The sequence below is a fragment of the Palaemon carinicauda genome, chromosome 1 (genome assembly GCF_036898095.1).
Source record: "Palaemon carinicauda isolate YSFRI2023 chromosome 1, ASM3689809v2, whole genome shotgun sequence".
NCBI lineage: Eukaryota > Metazoa > Arthropoda > Malacostraca > Decapoda > Palaemonidae > Palaemon > Palaemon carinicauda.
The window spans coordinates 265088755-265094754 of NC_090725.1; positions in this window are offsets into that span (position 1 = coordinate 265088755).

Genomic DNA, 6000 nt, shown 5'->3' on the forward strand with positions numbered 1-6000 from the left:
ATATTGAAAATTTGTTAATACAGTATGACAAATTTGGAAGTAATTTGTATTTTTCCTAACAATACAAACCTGGAGCTATTTATAGCGGATATTACTTTCAGCGTAGCTGAAAGAGTAGCTATAAGACTTTTAGCGAGGGATAACCACACTGACCGCTAATTAGCTGGAAGGGTGGGGGCTAGCCGGCTACCCTGCTCACTCACACGCCTGGGCTGAACACCAACTTTTCTTGCAGGCAGGACTTTCAAAGGTAGTAGGTTGGCCAGGGCACTAACCACCCGTTGAGATACTAACGCTAGAGTTATGGAGTCCTTTGACTGGCCTTGACAGTACTATAGTGTATCCTTCTCTCTGGTTACGGTTCACTTTCCCTTTGCCTACACATACACCGAATAGTCTGGCCTATATTTTACAGATTCTCCTCTGTTCTCATACACCTGACACCACTAAGATTACTAAACAATTCTTCTTCTCCAACGGGGTTAACCACTGCACTGTAATTGTTCAGTGTCTACTTCCCTCTTGGTAAGGGTAGAAGAAACTCTAGCTATGGTCAGCAGTTCTTCTAAGAGTAGGACACTCCAAAATCAAACCATTGTTCTCTAGTCTTGGGTAGTGCCATAATCTTTGTACCATAGTCTTCCAATTTCTTGGGTTAGAGTTCCTTTGCTTAAGGGTACACTCGGGCACGCTATTCTATCTAATTTCTCTTCCTCTTTTTTTGTTAAAGTTTTCATAGTTTACATAGGAAATATTTATTTTAATGTTACTTTTGTTCTTAAAATTTTATTTTTTCTTGTTTCCTTTCCTCACAGGGTTATTTTCCCTGTTGGGGCCCCTGGGCTTATGAATCCTGCTTTTCCAAATAGGGTTGTAGCTTAGCAAGTAATAATCATGTTAGGTACTGGCAGGCCAATCTGTATAAATAGCTCCAGGTTTGTATCGTTAGGCAAATACAAATTACTTCCAAATTTGTCACTTGTCCCATAACTCTATGCATTACAAATACTTGCTATCTATAGGGATGACTTACCTCTTAGGAGGGTGGAAGTCAGTGCCAACTGGCTCTTGGCATTTGACCACGGGTTCTCTCTTTACGATATAGATCGTTAGCAGTACGAACCCAGCACCTTGCTAAAATTGTCGTGCTTTGCAAGAATAGCAGTCTGCACAAACTGTGTGTTTGTGACACTAGCAATGTGGCTTGGTCTAGTGATAGGATCTCCAAGTCACAGGTATCTGAGAGTACTAAGACTTTACCCAACTACCCCTTGCTAGAAGTATTGGGGATGCATCAAGTATTATTTCTATACTAGGTTACACAAGGGAAATGGATCTTACCTGCAGAGAGGTGAAGTCAGCTGTGCCTTGAGGGGAAGGTGAAGGGAAGAAAGCAGCCCAGTTATTCTTGCTCATTCACCCCAGACTAACCCAGGTAACATTTGCTCTCAACCCTCTGCTAGTTGTCCATCAAGGAGCTTGAGGTGTTTAAACTACTTGCTGTGCAGCTACATCGGGACCAATGGGAACCGTTTTCATGCGCCTGTGGGCCACATCTTGCAGGTAGTGGGCGGAGAAGGTCATCTGACACTTCACAAGCCCGCTTGCAGTACTGTACCTACATCACTGAGTAGTTCTTTTTGAACGGCAGGGACATTGCAATGCCCCTGACGTCATGAGCTGTGGGTCGTTGTAGTGGAGGAAGGCCACGATTAATTGCAAGATTGATGACCTTGCGAATCCCATGACAAAATAGTGTTTTTTCGCAACCTTCCTCTTGACCTTCGCCGTGCTGACAAAAAGTGCCGACACAGAGTGAGCTGCTCCTGTTCTTTTGAGATACCACCTCAGGATCCTAACTGGACAAAGTACCAGTTGGTCTGGGTCATCAGCTACAGAACAAAGACTCCCAACCTTGAAGGGCCCAAATCCAGGATTCGCTACTCCTGGATTTGGAGTCTTGGCAATAAAATCAGGGACTAAGCTGAGAATTACCTCTCCCCATGCCGTTGAATGGGCTATGTTATAAGAAATACCATACAGTTCACTAACTCTCTTGACCAAAGCCAGTGCGAGTAGGAAGACCGTCTTCAGAGTAAAGTGGCGATCTGTTGTCTGGCTTAATGGTTCAAAGAATGCGCCATTCAGGGACTGACGGACTCGAACCACGTTCCAAGGAGGGGGTCTAACTTACGACTGGAGACAAGAAATCTCATAACTTTGTATGAGGAGAGAAAGTTCCAAGGAGGAAATATCGACTCACTTCAGTTTAAAGGCAAGACTCAAGGCTGAGTGGTAGCCTTTGACTGCCGAAACCGACAGGAGCATTTCTTCTCGAAAGTATACAAGGAACTCCGCTATTGCTGGAATAGAGGCATCGAGGGGAGTAATACCCATTCCACGACACCAACCACAGAAAACAGACTACTTAACCTGGTAGACTGACGCTGAAGAATGACAAATTCGTAGATAATTTGTATTTTTCCTAACTATACAAACCTTAGCTATTTAATAGGGGTATTACTTTCGGCGTAGCTGAAATGACAGGCCATTAATTTTTAACGAGGGTTTACTACCCACACCACTAGTTAGCGGGGGTAGGGGAGGGTACCTTGCTAACCCCCCCCCCCCCCCTCTCACACACCTGTGCTTGAGCTCACTTTGCTTGGAGGTAGGACTTCAAGGGGGATAGGGCTGGCGGGCAAGTTTGGTTAAATAGCTAAGGTTTGTATAGTTAGGAAAAATATTTTCAATTTAGAATAAATTTTTTAATATACTTACCTGGTGGATATATACATAGCTAACGTCTCTGACATTCCGACAGATTCAAAACTCGCGAGCGATCACCATGTTAGGTTGCTGGGTGTACACTAGTGCCATCACTCGGCAAGATACTAAACATATTCCGATAATCTACAGTTCTTCTCAGCCCGTAGGATCTCTAGAGGGGCGGAAGGGAGGGAATTTAATTATATATATCCACAGGGTAAGTATATTCAAAAATTCATTTTAAATTGAAAATATCATTTTTAAATATTTAACTTAGCCGGTGGATATATATATATAACTGATTCACACCCTTGGTGGAGTAGAGACCAGTATTAAACATTGTAGGAATATAAGCTCAAGAGTTTTGACAAATAAAAACAAACTTAAGTATTAGTACCTGATAAGGAAGCTGACTTTTATGATACTCTGTCTCATTAGTCCGCTCTCCTTATGAAACCCAGCAATCCACTCAATGGGCTGAAAGACTTCTAGGTGCTGTTATATATGGGGTGAACACCCCTATAACAGGACCTCAACAATACCCTTTATCTGGGCGCTCTCAAGAAACAAGTTTGACCACCCGCCAAATCAAAAGATTGCGGAAGACTATCTCAGTCTCCACATACAACCCAAAAATTAAAAGTTTCAAGAGAAGACAAAAGGTTATTGGGATTAAGGGAATGTAGTGGTAGAACCTTCACTCACTGCTACGAATGGTCCCAACGTGTAGCAGCCCTCATAAAGAGTCTGGACATTCTTTAAATAATGTGAAGTGAACACAGATTTACTCCTCCAAAAGGTTGCATCCATAACACTTCTAAGGGATCTATTTTATTAAAAAGCCACTGACGTCGCCACTGCTCGGACTTCAAGAGTTTTAATTTTAAGTAACTTCAGGTCATTCTCACTTAAGCGAGTGTGGGCTTCTCTAATTAAAAATCTAACAAAATATGACAAGGCATTTTTCGACATTGGTAAGGAGGGCTTTTTTCCGAGCACCATAAAGCCTCTGAATTACCTCGTAACGTTTTGGTTCTATTCAGATAAAATTTTAGAGCCCTTACAGGACACAAGACTCTTTCAATTTCATTCCCAACAACATCCAATAGGTTGGGAATCTCAAATGATTTAGGCCATGGATGAGATGGTCGCGCATTTTTGGCCAAGAAACCAAGCTGTAAAGAGCATACTGCTTTATTGGAGCAGAAGCCGATATTTTTGCTGAAGGCATCCACTTCACTGACTCTCTTTGTGGTAGCAATGCTCACTAAAAAGAGAGTTTTGAGAGTAAGGTCTTTGAAAGATGCTGAGTTTAGAGGCTCAAATCTTTCAGACAAAAGAAACTTAAGGACCACGTCCAAATTCCAAGCGGGAGAAGAAATTTGACGTTCCTTGGAAGTCTCGAAAGACTTGAGAAGGTTTTGAAGATCCTTATTGTTAGACAAAACCATATTTCTGTGTCTAAACACTGCAGCTAACATGCTTCTGTAGCCTTTAATAGTCGAGGCAGAAAGCATGCGGTTATTTCTGAGATGAAGCAGGAAGTCAGCGATCTGTGCTACAGTGGTATTGGATGAGGAAACAGGAGGACTTGCACCAGTCTCTAAACACCTCCCATTTAGATTGGTAGATCCTGATGGTAGAGGATCTCCTAGCCCTTGCAATCGCTCTAGCTGCCTCCTTCGAAAACCCTTGAGCTCTAGAGAGTCTTTCGATAGTCTGAAGGCAGTTAGACGAAGCGCGGGGAGGCTTTGATGGAATCTTTTTATGTGAGGCTGACGAAGGAGATCCATTCGGAATAGTAAACTTCTTGGAACGTCCACCAGCCATTGATGTACCTCTGTGAACCATTCCCTTGAGGGCCAGAGGGGAGCAACCAACGTCAACCTGGTCCCTTCATGAGAGGCGAACTTCTGAAGAACCTTGTGAAGGATCTTGAATGGAGGGAAAAACGCATACACCTCCAGGTGAAACTATCCCAGTAAGAACGCATCGACGTGGACTGCCTCTGGATCTGGAACTGGAGAGCAGTAAGAAGGAAGCCCCTTCGTTATTGAGGTTGCGAACAGTTCTATGGACGGACGTTCCCATATCTGCCATAGTTTCATGTACACCTCCTGATGAAGAGTCCATTCCGTGGGAATGACTTGGCTTCTCCTGCTTAGGCAGATTGCCAACACGTTCCTTACTCCCTGAATAAACCTTGTAAGTAAGGTGATGTTTCTTTCCTTCGTTCAAACTAGGAGATCCTTGCATTCAAGTAAGGGGACTGTGAGAGGGTCCAACCTTGCTTAGCGATGCAGTCTAACGCTGTGGTGTTGTTTGGGTTCACCTGCACCACTTTGTTTCGAATCAGTCTTTGAAACTTTGCAGGGTCCAAAGAACTTCTAGAATCTCCTTCTGGTTGATATGAAACTTTACGTGGTCTTTGGTCCAAAGGCCCGAGCACTCTAGAGTGTCTAGTGTTGCTCCCCACCCCGCGTCCGAAGCGTCTGAGAACAACACATAGTCTGTGTTCTTGTGGGCAAAAGAGAGACCTTCCTGAAGTCTGAGATTGACATGCCACCATTTCAGGCAAGTCATGATCGTTTCTGGAAGTGGAATGGACACTTCTTCTAAGATCTTCTCCCTGTCCCAATGGTGGTTGGGGTTAAAATGGAGAGGGTGAAGATTGAGTCTTCCTAGGGAGACAAACTGTTCCAGAGACGAGAGTGCTCCCAGTGGACTCATCCACATCCTTAAAGAGCAAATGCTCCTTTTTGATAAAAATGCATTTTTAAGAAAGCTTTCTCGAGTGTTGATTGTGATGGAAAAGCCCGAAAAACTAGACTCCGTATCTCCATCCTCAAATAGAGAATAGTTTGAGATGGGGTCAGTTGAGACTTCTCCTAGTTACTAGGAGACCTAAGTCCTCCGCTAGGGTCAAGTTCCATCTGAGGTCCTTCAGACAGTGAATGAAGTATGATGCCCTGAGTAGCCAGTCGTCTAAGTAAAAGGAGGCTCTGACACCTGTCGAGTGCAGGAAGCTCACCACGTTCCGCATGAGCATTGTGAACACAAGAGGAGCAGAGCTGAGACCGAAGCAAAGAACTCAAAATTGGAACACTTCCTTCCCATACACGATCCTTAGGTATACAGTAGTTGGAAGGTTGGATGGATAGGGATATGGAAGTAAGCGTCCTGGAATCGAGTGAGGACATCCAATCGCTTTCCATTACTGCTGCAAGCACA